The following is a 14,827-nucleotide window of genomic DNA, read 5'->3' on the forward strand; positions in this document are numbered from 1 at the left end:
TCCCCCTTTGAGACAGGCCGGACCCATCAGCAGACCTCAGGCCTGGTGCCGAGTAAACCGCCCTGTGATCAAAGAACCCAAAATTCTTGCGTTTGCACCAGCCTCTCAGCCACGTGTTTATGAGATGGGTTTTCCTGCCCCTTTCAGTGTCCTTCTCTGTCAGTGAAGGGATGGAAGATTGGTTTTGGTTTGTTTTGAGGTTTTTTGTTGTGTTTCATACCTAGTTTTTACTTTGCTCTGCTTTTTTTTAAGTTCTGTTTTGTTTTTTACTTTTTTGGCTAAATAAAAGCCTAGGTGAGACAACTCGGCTATACTCAGCTGAGGAAGATGCATGTTTATTCTGCTAGCAATCAGTGTTAAAATTGAGTTTTTGAGAAATGACTTTTTCTCCCTTGTGCTTTATAAAATATCCATTTCCTTAGCCATTAGTCTTAATCTTCAACGTCATGACTTCTGATTATGACCTCAGACTTGCCATTAAACTGTCAAATGCAATAACAGAAATAAATTATTTGCATTATTCTCATGCTGAATAATGAAATCTTCAAAGACTTACAATTTCGTAAGAATTTTCTGCCTTTATAGAGAAGTTGTACTCTCCCTTGTCTTTCTGATTAAAAGACTATACCTATGGAAACCTAGCAGAGATAACTGGCATACCTTGTATCACAAAATTATTTAAGAATCCAGGAACTTATACCTGACTAGAGTATTAATGTCTTGTTCTGAATTCATATCTTACAGATAGGTAGATGGACTATAGTTCATGGTTTTTGCATAACTGATACAAAATGAACTCAGTGGGATTGAAAACTTTCTCCTAGTTAGCTTTTGTAATTCCACTTTTGCTTTGTAGCTGATCGTGCAGATAGAAGGAATGCATGCAGTGCGATGGCTACAGCATCCTAGAGTGTCATCCCTGACAACTGTTACTTTTCCCTTCCTCTGAGGTGCAGTCCATTGTATTGATGATGTACACACAAGCAAGTCAAAATTTAACACACACATGGATTAAACTTCTTATGTTTTCCACCTTTTGCTTCTTGTCAGCTTAATCTGTACTGGAGGGACTATGAAATCCACTTATCATTTGCATTGCCACAGAGGATCTATGCTGGTCATTTGCCCAGCCTTGCAGAGATAAATTAATGCAATTAATGAAATAGCTGTGCTCTGGACACCTTGTGTAGAAATAAATCAGTTAGGTCACTCTGTGCTCCTGGATGTATGTATATGAGTAGTAAAATAATTCGGATATATAAGACATTTCTTCTCAGTCTAATGACATAATCAGTATGGTGAAAATTATCTTTTAGGCCAGATTTCTCTGAATACATTTTGAAATCACTCACAAACTGAGCTTTCAGACCCAAGAGGAAAAATCTATTTTACACAGGTTTTCAGCCTTTTTTTTTGTTCTCTAAAGGTTGCAAATGAAACAAAATGTTTCAAAATACTCTACAATAGTGTTTCTCAGTCTGTGGTCCAAAGAAGAAGCATGTTAAGCAACTGTAACTTACTCAAACATGTATTTAATCACGTATTCTCTATAACATGGGTGGAAGCAAACTGAGTGGAAAAGGGTAACAACAGCTAACTGCTATGAACATGCAAAGCTCAAAACTTTTAAGGAAAGTGAAACTGAACATAATTGTTGCAATTCTGTGTGTGATAGCCCAGCTTCAGCACTGGATTTATTTATTTTTTCTATTAAACAAAGAACTGATTCTTGTAAATTTGGGTGTCAGAGCTCCAGGGGATGTAAAAATACTAACACCATTATATTAGATAGTGCCTCAATTTAAATATTTCTCCTTCAACTGTCACATTTTATTTTTTATATTGTACAGGATATTCAAACTGATAAGTTGCAGGGAAACATGGCATATTTAATTCAAAGAAATTTGAAATGGAACCATACCCAAATGCCTAACCACTTAATTAAATTTTGTATAAAACCTCCATGGTGTCAAAAGTGCTTTATTTCTTTGCACTGATGTCTAATACTATCCATATAGTAAGGATTGAACCCACAAGAAAATAATGGGCATTTTCAAGTGCTCCATGGTGCCTCAAAACAAAAATGTTAGTAAAATATACAGTAATTTTAGTACATCTTCATTTTAGTATCACCTTAAACACATACAGGTAAATCACAACGGATTTTTCTACAAGAATTAGTATAAAGATCTGAAATTCTCCAGTGAGTCAGTAACATGGACCAGATGAGATCTGTAGAGAATAACTGTGTCTGTGATGAACAAGGATTCTGGCTGAGGATATAGGAATTACAATTCCTCAGTAGGAGATTATCAGAAAAAATGTTTTTGTGCTTACCCCATACAATCCCAGGGATTAAGAGTCTTTTTTTTTTTTTTTTTTCTGCAGAAGAGTGGATCTCTTTCACAGAAATTCAGAACTGCTCAAGGAAATTCATTGAGAAATGATTAAATATAAAATCTTTTGTATTTAATGCATCAGGTTTTTAAATCCTGTTCCTTTGAAACAAGATTTTGGTGTAACTAGAATATCCAGCTCATACCAGCACTGGTATTTGCAAATGCATAGAAGTATCAACTGATAAGGTGAATTCAACATTTTTCTGATATAAATTGTATATTTGCAATTGTATATTTTAACTCTTTTGCCTCATCAGGCAGTTATATGCTATTAAAAAACTATTTTTGTAAAAGGAAGGTTTTGTTTATTAATTTTTCTTTTACACTGAAGTCATTATCATAATTTAAATGCGGTTTTTGCACGTGCAATGTAGTTATTGAAGCTCAATTTTCTTCCCACTGGGCTGTAAGATGCACTTTAAGACCAGACTACATTTAGGTAGTTTTTGCATATGAAAGTCACATTGAATAATGCCAATTATCTCTGCTTCTTTGGAGGTTTCTCAAGTACTTTGATGCATTCTCTTTCTCTATATTCTCCTTCCTCATCAAAGTCACAGTGAACTCCCATCAGAGGCATTATAAGATTATATCCTTGCGGTTAGGATTTATTCTTAAATAGACTGACTAAACTTAATTTTCTCCTTCTGCACCGCTATTATTCAGTGGGGATTCAGAAACACAAAGTCTCATTGGCTTAAATTCAAAGAGAATTTAGAAACTAAAGTGCCTCAATACTTAACTTTTAAACACTGGTCCCAAGGATGGAACCATAATGCTAATGTCTCTATATGATACATTTAAAACATTAAGCACTTTAAGATAGTATCCAGAAAAATATGCATATTAAAGAGAAATCCATGCAAACTGCATTTAGTTTGTTCTTCTCTGTTTTGAGAACATAGAGTCTACAGTTCTCTCTTTCCATGTCCTTGTAGGGCTGCTCTAACATCCTTGTTCTGGATGCAAGCACAAACTCAACAGAGAAGCATTGAAAGTAGATCCACTCTTCAAAGGGGATCAAATACCCCTCTCTATTCAAATACCCCCTCTGTGTTCCCCCTCTGGTAAATGAGGATGGAGGGCTTCCTCAGACATGGAAAAAGCTGAGGTGCTCAATAAGTGCTTTCCCTCGGTCTTCACTAGTGGTCAGGCTCCTCGTGTCTGCCAGGACACCGAACCTCCAGGGGTGGGTGAGAGGAGCGGATTTTGTCCCACTGTAACAGTGGAACAAGTTCGAGACCTCCTCTTGAAACTGAATGTGTGGAAGTCCATGGGGCCAGATGACATCCATCCTAGGGTTCTGAGAGAGATGGCTGATGTGGTTGCCGAGCCGCTTTCCATCATATTTGAAAAATCATGGCTGTCCGGTGAAGTCCCCAGTGACTGGAGAAAGAGAAACATTACTCCCATTTTTAAGAAAGGGAGAAAGGATGACCCGGAGAACTACAGGCCGGTGAGCCTCACCTCTGTGCCTGGGAAGATCATGGAGCAGATCCTCCTAGAAGACATGTTAAGGCACATACGTGACAAGGAGGTGATCGGAGACAGCCAGCATGGCTTCACCAAGGGCAGATCTTGCCTGACCAATCTGGTGGCCTTCTACGATGAAGTGACGGCATCGGTGGATGGGAGGAGGGTGATGGATGTCATCTACTTGGACTTCTCCAAAGCCTTTGACAGGGTCCCTCATCACATCCTTCTCTCCAAATTGGAGAGGTATGGATTTGAAGGATGGACTGTTCGGTGGGTTAAGAACTGGTTGGCTGGTCGCAGCCAAAGGGTTGTGATAAATGGTTCTATGTCAGGGTGGAGGCCAGTCACAAGTGGTGACCCCAAAGGCTCAGTCCTGAGACCGGTGCTCTTCAATGTCTTTATCAATGACATAGATGATGGAATCGAGTGTACCCTCAGCAAGTTTGCAGGTGACACCAAGCTGAGCGGGGCAGTCGATACATTGGAAGGATGGGAAGCCATCCAGAGGGACCTGGACAGGCTGGACAAGTGGGCCCACGAGAACCTAATGAGGTTCAACAAGGCCAAGTGCAGGGTGCTGCACTTGGGCCAGGGCAATCCCAGGTATTTATACAACCTGGGGGAAGAAGTACTCGAAAGCAGCCCTGCGGAGAGGGACTTGGGGGTCCTGGTGGACAAGAAGCTGGACATGAGCCAGCAGTGTGCGCTGGCAGCCCGGAGGGCCAACTATGTTCTGGGCTGCATTAAAAGAGGAGTGGTCAGCAGGGAGAGGGAGGTGGTGGTCCCCCCCTACTCGGCTCTTGTGAGGCCCCATCTGGAGTACTGTGTCCAGGCCTGGGGCCCCCAGCACAAGAAGGACGTGGAGCTCTTGGAACGAGTGCAGAGGAGGGCGACCAAGATGATCAGAGGGCTGGAGCACCTCTCCTATGAGGAAAGGTTGTGGGAACTGGGCTTGTTTAGTTTGGAGAAGAGAAGGCACCGGGGAGACCTCATTGTGGCCTTCCAATACTTGAAGGGAGCGTATAAACAGGAGGGGGATCAATTGTTAGTGAGGGTGGATAGCGATAGGACAAGGGGGAATGGTTTTAAGCTGAGACAGGGGAGATTTAGGTTAGATATTAGAAGGAAGTTTTTCACACAGGGGTGATGACGCACTGGAACAGGTTGCCCAGGGAGGTTGTGGATGCCCCGTCCCTGGAGGCATTCAAGGCCAGACTGGATGTGGCTCTGGGCAGCCCAGTCTAGTGGTTGGCGACCCTGCACTTAGCAGGGGGGTTGAGACTTGATGATCTTTGAGGTCCTTTTCAACCCAAGCCATTCTATGATTCTATGATTCTATGATTCTATGATTCTATGAAATACCGCTCAGCCGTAAGGAGTAGCTTGCTAGATTTTAATCTTGGGACAAGAGCCTTCAAGGAAGGAGTAAGGAAGCCTCAAGGCTATATTTTCCAGTTTTTCCAATCTTCATTTGTTGATTTTCATTTGGCACGTTCATTGGTTATGTTTAGGCAAGTAAGAAAAATGGACTAGGACTGATATTGATTGCTACAACTAAACTAGGGAGTGTATAAACAGGAGGGAGTATGACAGTTTACATGGGTGGATAGTGATAGGACAAGGGGGAATGGTTTTAAACTAAGACAGGGAAGGCTCAGGTTAGATATTAGGAGGAAATCTTTCACTCAGAGGCTGGTGAGGTGCAGGAACAGGTTGCCCAGAGAGGTTGTGGTTGCCCTATCCCTGGAGGCATTCAAGGCCAGGCTGGATGTGGCTCTGGGCAGCCTGGTCTAGTGGTTGGCAACCCTGGGCACATCATGGGGGTTGAAACTAGATGATCTTTGAGGTCCTTTTCAACCCAGGCTATTCTATGAAGCTATCATCCATCCCTCAGACTGAGGGTTGAACTTCAACCATACTGCATGCCAAGAATACTCTTTGCTCTTCTCCAAACCTTCTTTCTTTGCTCTCCTCCAAGTTTGCATCACCCTGGCTTGCTTGTGTGTTAGCTGTCATAAAACTGCCAAGGAGCATGTTAATGATTGAATATGCATGTACTCAATTCCATGCCTTGCTCGCTTTTAGTTTATTAACTTAAGTATGACATTTGTGGGATGGGATGAAAATTCAATACCTCTAGTTTCTCAGGAAATAATTCCTATTATACAACTTGGGGGGAAAGATTGTTTCTGATTTTCACCATTGCCTGGCAAATTTATTTCCCTAAAATTATGTGATGGATTTGGGGATTGGAGGTGTGAGGACCTTTATCTAGGAAATAAGTATGAGATTGGTTTCCTCTAGTTAAAAAAAGAGAAAAAAAATCATTTTTCTCAAATTTCTGATGAACAATCTAACACAAAAAGAAATCAGATCTTTTCAAGAGAAGATTCAAGGGGAATCTTGTAGCAATATTTCAGTACTTAAAGGGTGGGTACAAAGATGACAAATTCTCTCTTCACAAGTAGCCACATGGAGGAGGCAAGGGGCAATTTTTACAAGTTGTGAAAAGGGAGGTTTCATCTTCTTGTAACAAAAAAAATGATTTACAGTTAGAACAACCAATCACTGACATAACCTCCCAAGGGACACGGTAGAATCCTCATCACTGGAGATTTTCAAGATGTGAATGTATGGGGTGCTGGATAATCTAATCTAGGCACAGTTTCCCATAAAATACTGGACTTGGTGATCTTTTGTGTTCCCTTCCAACCTGGGCTCTTTTATGAATCTACAGTGATGAAAAGGGAAATCTCAAAGCATATAATAGTGAAGGTTTTGATGAGAAATAAATTGTGAAATACTGAGTTTATGAATCCTAATAAACCATGGGCAAGGGAAGTGAATCAAGCTATACAGTTAGAACTTGTTTTTACCCATATGCAAAGAAAGGTCAGCATCACAGGTAAAGTTTTCCGGATCACAGTTTTGAGCTGACACGTATTTTCTAGTTATTGTAAATTTATATTCTTAAATAAGTTATATGAATTCAGGTTATTACAGCAAGATCCACTTTCTCTATTTCAGTCTGAGTTGAACTTAAATCAGACATGTGAAGGTGTGTCTAATTTAAGAAGTAGGAGAAGGATAAATATGCATACATCTTGTGCACTGATGTCATGATGGACCTGAGGTCTTCAGGAACCATTTAAGAATGTCACATAAGCAAATAATAAGAATCAAAACAGGACTGGTTCCTAGTTTACTTGTAACCTGTGTTTTTATGGCAGCTACACACTTCACACATAGCAAGGGAAAGCAAGCATGGATAACATGGGAAAAAAAAATTGACAGTATTCTAAAAGTTGCATGATTCATTCTTTGAGAAACAAAAGCTCAAAGACTGCTGAAAGCTGCTGGTGAAAAACTGAAATATTGTGTGTATCGTTAAAACCCTACTTAATAGTTACAAAAACACTGTGATTAGGGTGTAATGTTAATGAAACCATTGCACATAATTTATATTTATAACCTTAGCGAGAACTGGCTCTCTTAACTTGAGTACAGATGGTCAGATATTTCCCAGGGCAATATTTTCATTAAAGAATCTTTCACTGAGGCTAAATGTTTTGTTTGACTCATCTCCGATTTGACTGCATTTGTCACATCATCCAGTTCTACTAGACTGCTTTAGAGCAATCAGTTTATTGCTGCCAAGTTTTGGCAGGTCTCAGACAGATCAAGAAGACTACACCCAAAACAAAGCCTGAAAGCTTTGCCCATCAGAAGCTAGGGCAAGTTCACATAACCAGTTTGTTCTGGATCTGTCTACATGACAGACTTGCTTTTAAAGCCACTGACCCTGGAAGCTGTTCACTATGGTATTCCCAACTTTGGAATGAATTGTCTAGTAACTGACAAATTACCAAGCTCCTGTGACTTGAGGGTCTGCGTTGCAAGGCTGATGGTCTTAAACTGCTAGTCTGAGAACCTGGAAGACAGTGCAGCAAAGCTCTAAGAAGCTCAGATAATGTCACAGAGATTGTAGGCTCCATGCAGAAAAGCTAGCACCTAAAACCCCCATATGGACTTTTCCAGCCTGCTTCTAAAGCTGATCTGTGTGGTGGGGCATCCTCAAGATATAGCTCCAGAGCTGCTCAGCAATGTTGTTATTCAACACCTCCTACCAACCTACACCAGCTACCACCTTAGGCTCAGATACAATTCATGAGAAATATTTATGTGAATATATGCATATGTTTTTATGTATGTATGTGTGCACATATGTTTGAATTCTGGGAATCAAGTCATTTACAGGGTTCAAATTACAAGAACCCATTGAAAGGATAATCTCCACAGAATATCGCACTTAGGGAAGCACCTCATGAATGTAGTAAAAGCTATCACGTGCTCTGTCAAATATACCAGTAGATATACTGTACTATAAGGGACTTCCTTCCATAGTGTCACACTATGTTATTATGTTTTCGGATTCAGTGTTAACAGAATCAGGCAATGACACCCAAAAACAATAGCTCAGAAGTATTATAGTTTGACAAACTGATTTCTCAAGGTTTACTGCCACATTTGGCATATGATTTTTACAAAAACCATTCAATCTGTTCCAGCTCAAAATGAGGAAATGAGTATTTTTGGATCCTAAGTGTACTGAATAAGTTTTATGCCTCTTTTATACCTTTTTTTTCTCTCTAGAGATCTTTTCTTTCTTCACCTACTTCAGAAACTCCTAAAAGTGTGGGAAAACTGTTTTAAAAATTGCATAGTTCTATTTTCAGTGTCTAAAATGAATTATCTAAAAACTATATATATTTTTAAGTACAGACTTTAAATAAAATAAAAATAAACAGAAGAAGAGCTATGTGTGCTCTGTAAATTGGTGTCCCCTAAGGATTCTTAAATGGGGAAATATGAAATCACTTGTTTAAATCTGAATTTCTGAAGTTTTTTCAGGTTCTTTTTTCCCAAGACCTCTATTACATCTGTGAAGAATACACAAATCTAGTTACATATAAGTTTTAGCAATAACACAATAAATACCATACAAGATGTTTAAAGTAATATAAGGCAACTCAGCAAGTTAGTGGCAAGCCAAAAACTGAACATCTTTTATTTGATCTAGGCAAAAGATCACTCTTTGAAATGTACTGAAACAGAAGTGAAAATGCAACAGAATTTACACAGCATCCTCAGTAAGGATTATACAGCATCCTTTTAGAAGGATGACATCACGAAAATACACAATATTGTCTTAACCAACATCATATGAACTTGTAAAAGTTCAGATAGACCTGACCTGCAGTAACAGAGAGCAAAATTCAAAAGATACTGTGCTTACATATCAACAGTTATATATAAATTTAGCTTCAGATCTGAAGTTAGAAGCAAAAAAATCTAAAATAAAGTATCAAAAAGTTAGCAGCTTCTATATTTTACTCACTAAATTTTTCTTCCATCAATTCTTGTCTCACTGGTGAAAATAACAGTTGGCTTTGATCTCATGCCACTTCATAGACAGATGCCCAAAGAACAATACAGACTATTTTACTGTTTTCATTTAAGGAAAACTGAAGGAAGATCACATGCTGGGCAGAAGAGCATGAAGATTGCTTGATAAGATTCCATTAAAGTGAGCTGACAGCAAGGTTAGAAGAGAACTGGGAAAACCTTGCAGGGATAATATCTGAGAAAGAAACAATCAGTTTGACATTTCCAAGGTTGAAGTTTTCACATTATCAAAAAGGAAGTCAAGTGTTTCTGCTTAAAGGCAGCACAGGCATTTCTTGGATAACTCTAACTTATTCTGGACTGTAGAAATCATTGTCTTCCTATGGTGAACAATATGAAGACTTTTAAAATTACACTAAGTATTGTACAAAATATTGCTGTAAGTGCACTGTATCTTCACTTTTTAAAATTTTTCTCTTCTAATATTGAAAGCCTCATTTAAGTGTGAAAACTTACTCAATTTCTTTCTGTTATTTTAATATTCTGTCATATCCTCATTAACATGTCATTACTAAGCAGTTAGCTAAGGAAAAGGACGAAGATGGAAAAGAAAATTAGATGCAACTCTATAGGGCATATTTTCACCTTGATGAGCAAGAATAACTCATTAGTGGGTACTCAAAGTCACACACATACTTCAAGGGAATAATGCCCTCAATATATTTTGAAATTATTAAAATGTTTAAGTGACAATATTTGTTTTTTTGCATAAAAGAGTAGTTAATCATAAATAGGAGTACATGTAATGAAAATATATTCACAAAAGAGAAAAATAGTTAAGCAGTTTTGGAATTCCTTTTATTTTTGGTGAGGGTAGGAGGGAGAAAATGTGAGAATAAAATAGCATGGTAATTCGAAAATTAAAATGGTTAAATATATGCACAAATTTTTCACAACTTCAACATTGCTGGGGCTTCTGCATATTGTCTCATTCATTTTTTTGAGGAAAAGAGAGGAGCAGGGATTGAGAAAAATATCCGAGGCCTGAATGAATCCCAAATCAAATGCAAAAGTTACCTGACCAGATAAAAAATGAATCTTTTTGAAATGAAACAGTACTGCATTAAGGGTCAAGTATGTGTTTCAGTGCTCTGATGGAATACAGTCAGAATGTTTATTAAAACGAGCAAATGACCTGTTCTGAGCTATGATAAATTCCTGGAAGAACCAGTATTTATGAGTGAATGACCATTGGGTACATACTGTTAAGTTGCAACGTCCTGTCGATATATATCTGTTTTCTTTCCAAACTGTGCTTTTCTTGAGCAGAAGCAGTTTTCTCTTGTTTCAATAGTATACATGACCATGATGCATTCTTAATAGAACTTCATAGAATTATTTTTGAAGATTTAATTATCTCAGATCACTTGGAGGAGCTCATCAGCAAAACCAGTGTGCGATTTAAAGGCTGAATTATATTTTATTCTTCTTAATTTGTGAAATTGTTAACTGTCACCACACAGGAGTGTATGATAGCACCAAAAGCAAATGTTGTTGAGACTACATTTTGGGTATCAAAAGTGACAAGCTATCAGCACTGGGTTCCTTTTGTGATGATAAAGAGGAGACCCTAGCTGCATTTGAGATGTAGTAGACTTTTAATGTCCAGTCACATATTTGGATGCTACTTTTGCCAAAGCTGTGCAGTTAGTACAGCTGCCCCTTCACAGAACAGACCCCAAGGGACATTAAAATATCTGTTTGCAAGATGACAAAATTAAGTCAACATTTTTTATTAATTGTTTAATTTTACAAAAGGAACTACAAGTAACTACACCTTTCACAGTGAACTAAGGAAAATACAAAAGCCAAATTGAAACCATCATCATAATGTACAATACTTTATAACATGTATGTTTTATGATTTTAGACAATTAAGATAAAAAAATGTGCAAAGCAGACATTGAAATAATAATGAAGCACTGAGAATGCAGAATAAATGAGTTAATCAAGCAGAGAAATGCTACTTTGAGCCAGGAAACCATCACTATTGAATGACATTGTCTCAGGCACTGTTTCAACAGACCCAACAACAAAACTTCTCCCACAGATTACAACTCAGTATTTACCTCATCAGTCAAATAACTAAACAACATGTCATATGATGGTGGAGCTCTTCCATGCCTTCAAGGATTATCTTCTATGTATTGCCATGCTTTAGAACATCATAAATTAGTGACTGATGCTGCTGTAACAGGTCCTTAGTTTTTTTTCACTTCTTAAGGGTAGAACCAATCATACTAAAACCAAATAATGTAGCATTTCAAAGTAATCTTCATAAATGAGAAATACATATTTGATCAGTCATTTTAGTTTATTAATGAATTTGACACCAGTAATGTCTGTAAAACCCCAGCATTTTTGTGAATCAACAAGGGGATTCTTGGGATAGGCAAATAATTTTCTCCACTAATACAACTAATTAAGCTACTAATACTGTCCACAATAATTACACAGCTGAGTATAAATAAAATCACAATATTGGCAGTGATGAAGTATAGAAATAACCATCTTAAAATAAGTTATTTTGAGTGCCAGATGCAATTTAGCAAAGTTTTCAGTCTATTTTTAATGTGATGAGCTCTATTGTCAAGCCTGAATGTTTACAAATAAGTAAATTTCAGCTCAGTAGAGGTAGTTTTCCCTGATGCTTCAGCAGCCACTTTGCATTGCAATCAGAATGCATGATGTGAGCAAAATGAGGGCAGCAGAAGGACTTATGGGGAATTAATACTTAAATGGAGGTTTCTTCAGAATTTTTAACACGTGTAGGAAGAATTCATTAAATTTAACAATTTATTTGCACCAATCAATTGTAATTTCACAGACTCTCTGAATGGATTTAATTGGAGGGGACCTTAAGAATCATCTAGTTCCAACCCTCTTGCCCTGAGCAGAGACACTTCCACCAGATGACCAGAGGACTGGAGCATCTCCCCTGCAAGGACAGGCTGAGAGAGCTGGGGCTCTTCAACCTAGAAAAGAGATGGCTCCAGAGGGACCTTATAGTGGCCTTCCAGTACCAGGCAAAATGGCTTTAGACTGGAAAAGGACAGATTTAGACTAGATATTAGGAAGAAATTCTTCACCGTGAGGGTAATGAGACACTGGAACAGGTTGCCCAGTGAGACTCCCCTGCCTGACAGCATTCAAGGCCAGGCTGGATGGGGCTTTGAGCAACCTGGTCTAGAGGGAGGTGTCCCTGCCTATAGCAGGGGGATTGGAACTAAATGATCTTAAAGGTCCCTTCCAACCCAAACCATTCTATGTTCTATGAGGTAGAAAAGTTAAAAAATTCAGCCGCAGCAGTTAGCACTGCGGAGTACTTTTGAACATGACTCCTGCTCCAGTTGGCATACAACACTTCCACTTAGCAGTACAGAGTGTTGCTAATGTGCCTCAAGTGTTTCTAAATTCCAATTAAATATTTCCTAATTCTGTCTGTATGCAGGGACCATTTTTTCATGACTTGAATAGATCAAACTATGTTACTCAGGCTGTTGTGCCCATCTTGAAGGATGGACAAGAATAACAGCATGATAATTTTAGATTTTTTTTTAATGTCAGGACATCTTAACAACTAGTCATGCCTAGACTGCGTCACACTGATGACGCTGGGATACACAACAAAAAGAAGTAAAACAATGAACAAGAAAACAGGAAAACCTCTATGGCACATGGAAGGAAAAAAAAAACTGTGTAATAATCAGTTGAGATTTTTATTTTGTCTCTGCAAATTAATTCAGTTTTTCTGCATATTTGTACCTTGGTTTTATGAAACTGAGAATATTCATTGTTTCTATTCTGAGCTGGTTTAAAAGTCATAATTTTCAAAATATATTGAAAACTTCCTGATCAGTGCTATTCCATTGAAGTGTTTAAAAATAGACACAAAATGGCTATTTATGTCTGAAAACTTAGGAAATAGGTCTCTAGTATTTCCCTGTGTTCTTTCACCATTTGCTTTTGAAGTAGTTCATAACTATTCATAACAATTCTTGTCACTTTACTTAACAGTCAAATACTGTGATCCAGAACACAAACTGGACTGCATCAGGCTGTCTTTGTGAAGATGCCAGCTCAGAAAATGCTCAAAACCTTTACTATGCCATTTTGTTGTTGAGCCATAAGGAGAAAAGTCTTTCTTTAGTCTGCTGTTTGCCCACCTTTATAAGCACATATAAAATGGTTTGACATATTCTGGCAGTAAGAAAGTTATTTCCCTCTCCATTTATGTACTGCAGCTCATTTTGTGTTAATAATAATTAACATAAAACCTTGTAATTAAACCAGCATCTTCATTCATCTCTATCAGTGCTAAGACTTCTCAGTAAACAGCAGAGGAAGCCATTGCAAAACACTGATCTTGCTTGCTTGCTTTCCAATTTGGCCTGAAGGTCAGAGAATATATTTGTCTCATTTGACTAATTTGAAATCGTGTTTAACAGAGGAAAAAAGAAGGGAGTATGAAACAAGAGCTACACATAAAAGAGCTCTAAAGGAAAAAAAAAAAAAAAAAAGCTTTAGAAGAGAAAGAAATTGCTTTAGAACTATCAAGAACTTTTTCTTTTTTCCTCTAGCTGATTCATTCAAGTTTCCAACTGTACTTGACTTTAATAGGTTAGTATGAAACTTTATAATCTGATTGTTTGAAACAAAATTTTTTGGAATGTTTCAGCAAGAGAGGTCCAATAGAAGAACGTAAAATTGCTAGTTATGTTCTTAAAAGTTGTTTTCATTTATTTTGTGCGCTTTTTTCAATCTTTACTGCGTGTGCTCTAAATCAGAGGTGGAACAGTTTGCATCACAGCAGGTAGCTGTTGTGCCAAGCACTGTAAGTCTGTTCTGTTACTGTCTTAGTTTCAGCTGGGACAGAACTGTTTTCATCAGAGTGTCTGATATGATCTTATGTTTTGGTTCTAGGAGAAAAGCAGTGCTGATAACACACCAGTGTTTATAATTGCACCTAAGCAGTACTGTAGCGGCAAAGGGCACAAGGAGCTGGGAGGGAACAGAATTAGGACAGCTGACATAAACTGGCCAAAGAGATATTCCATACTATATGATGTCAAGCGGAAGGAGTTTTGAAGGGGGTGAGGGGTTCATCTTGCTCTCTTCCACTGCTTGGGGAGCTAGCTGGGCATCAGTCAGGAAGTGGTGAGCAATTACTTGTGCATCACTTGTTGTATATATATATATATTTGTCAAAATTATTGTCCTTTTCTTTTTCTCTATCATAGTAATGAGTTTTATCTCAGTCTACCAGTTCTTCTTTGTTTTATTTTCAGTTCTATTCCACAGCCCACAGGAAACGGGAAGAGTGAGCAAACTACTGTGTGGTGTGAGCCGCCTACTGGGTAAAACCACAATGGTTATCATGTGATACCCATATCAATTCCCACAGGATACGGAGGCACATATAGAATCAGCTGTGGTGTCAGAAAATCTCTTGAAAAACTCTCTGAACTTTGAATGGGAAATAATGA

This window comes from Numida meleagris, chromosome 3, assembly GCF_002078875.1.
Source record: "Numida meleagris isolate 19003 breed g44 Domestic line chromosome 3, NumMel1.0, whole genome shotgun sequence".
NCBI lineage: Eukaryota > Metazoa > Chordata > Aves > Galliformes > Numididae > Numida > Numida meleagris.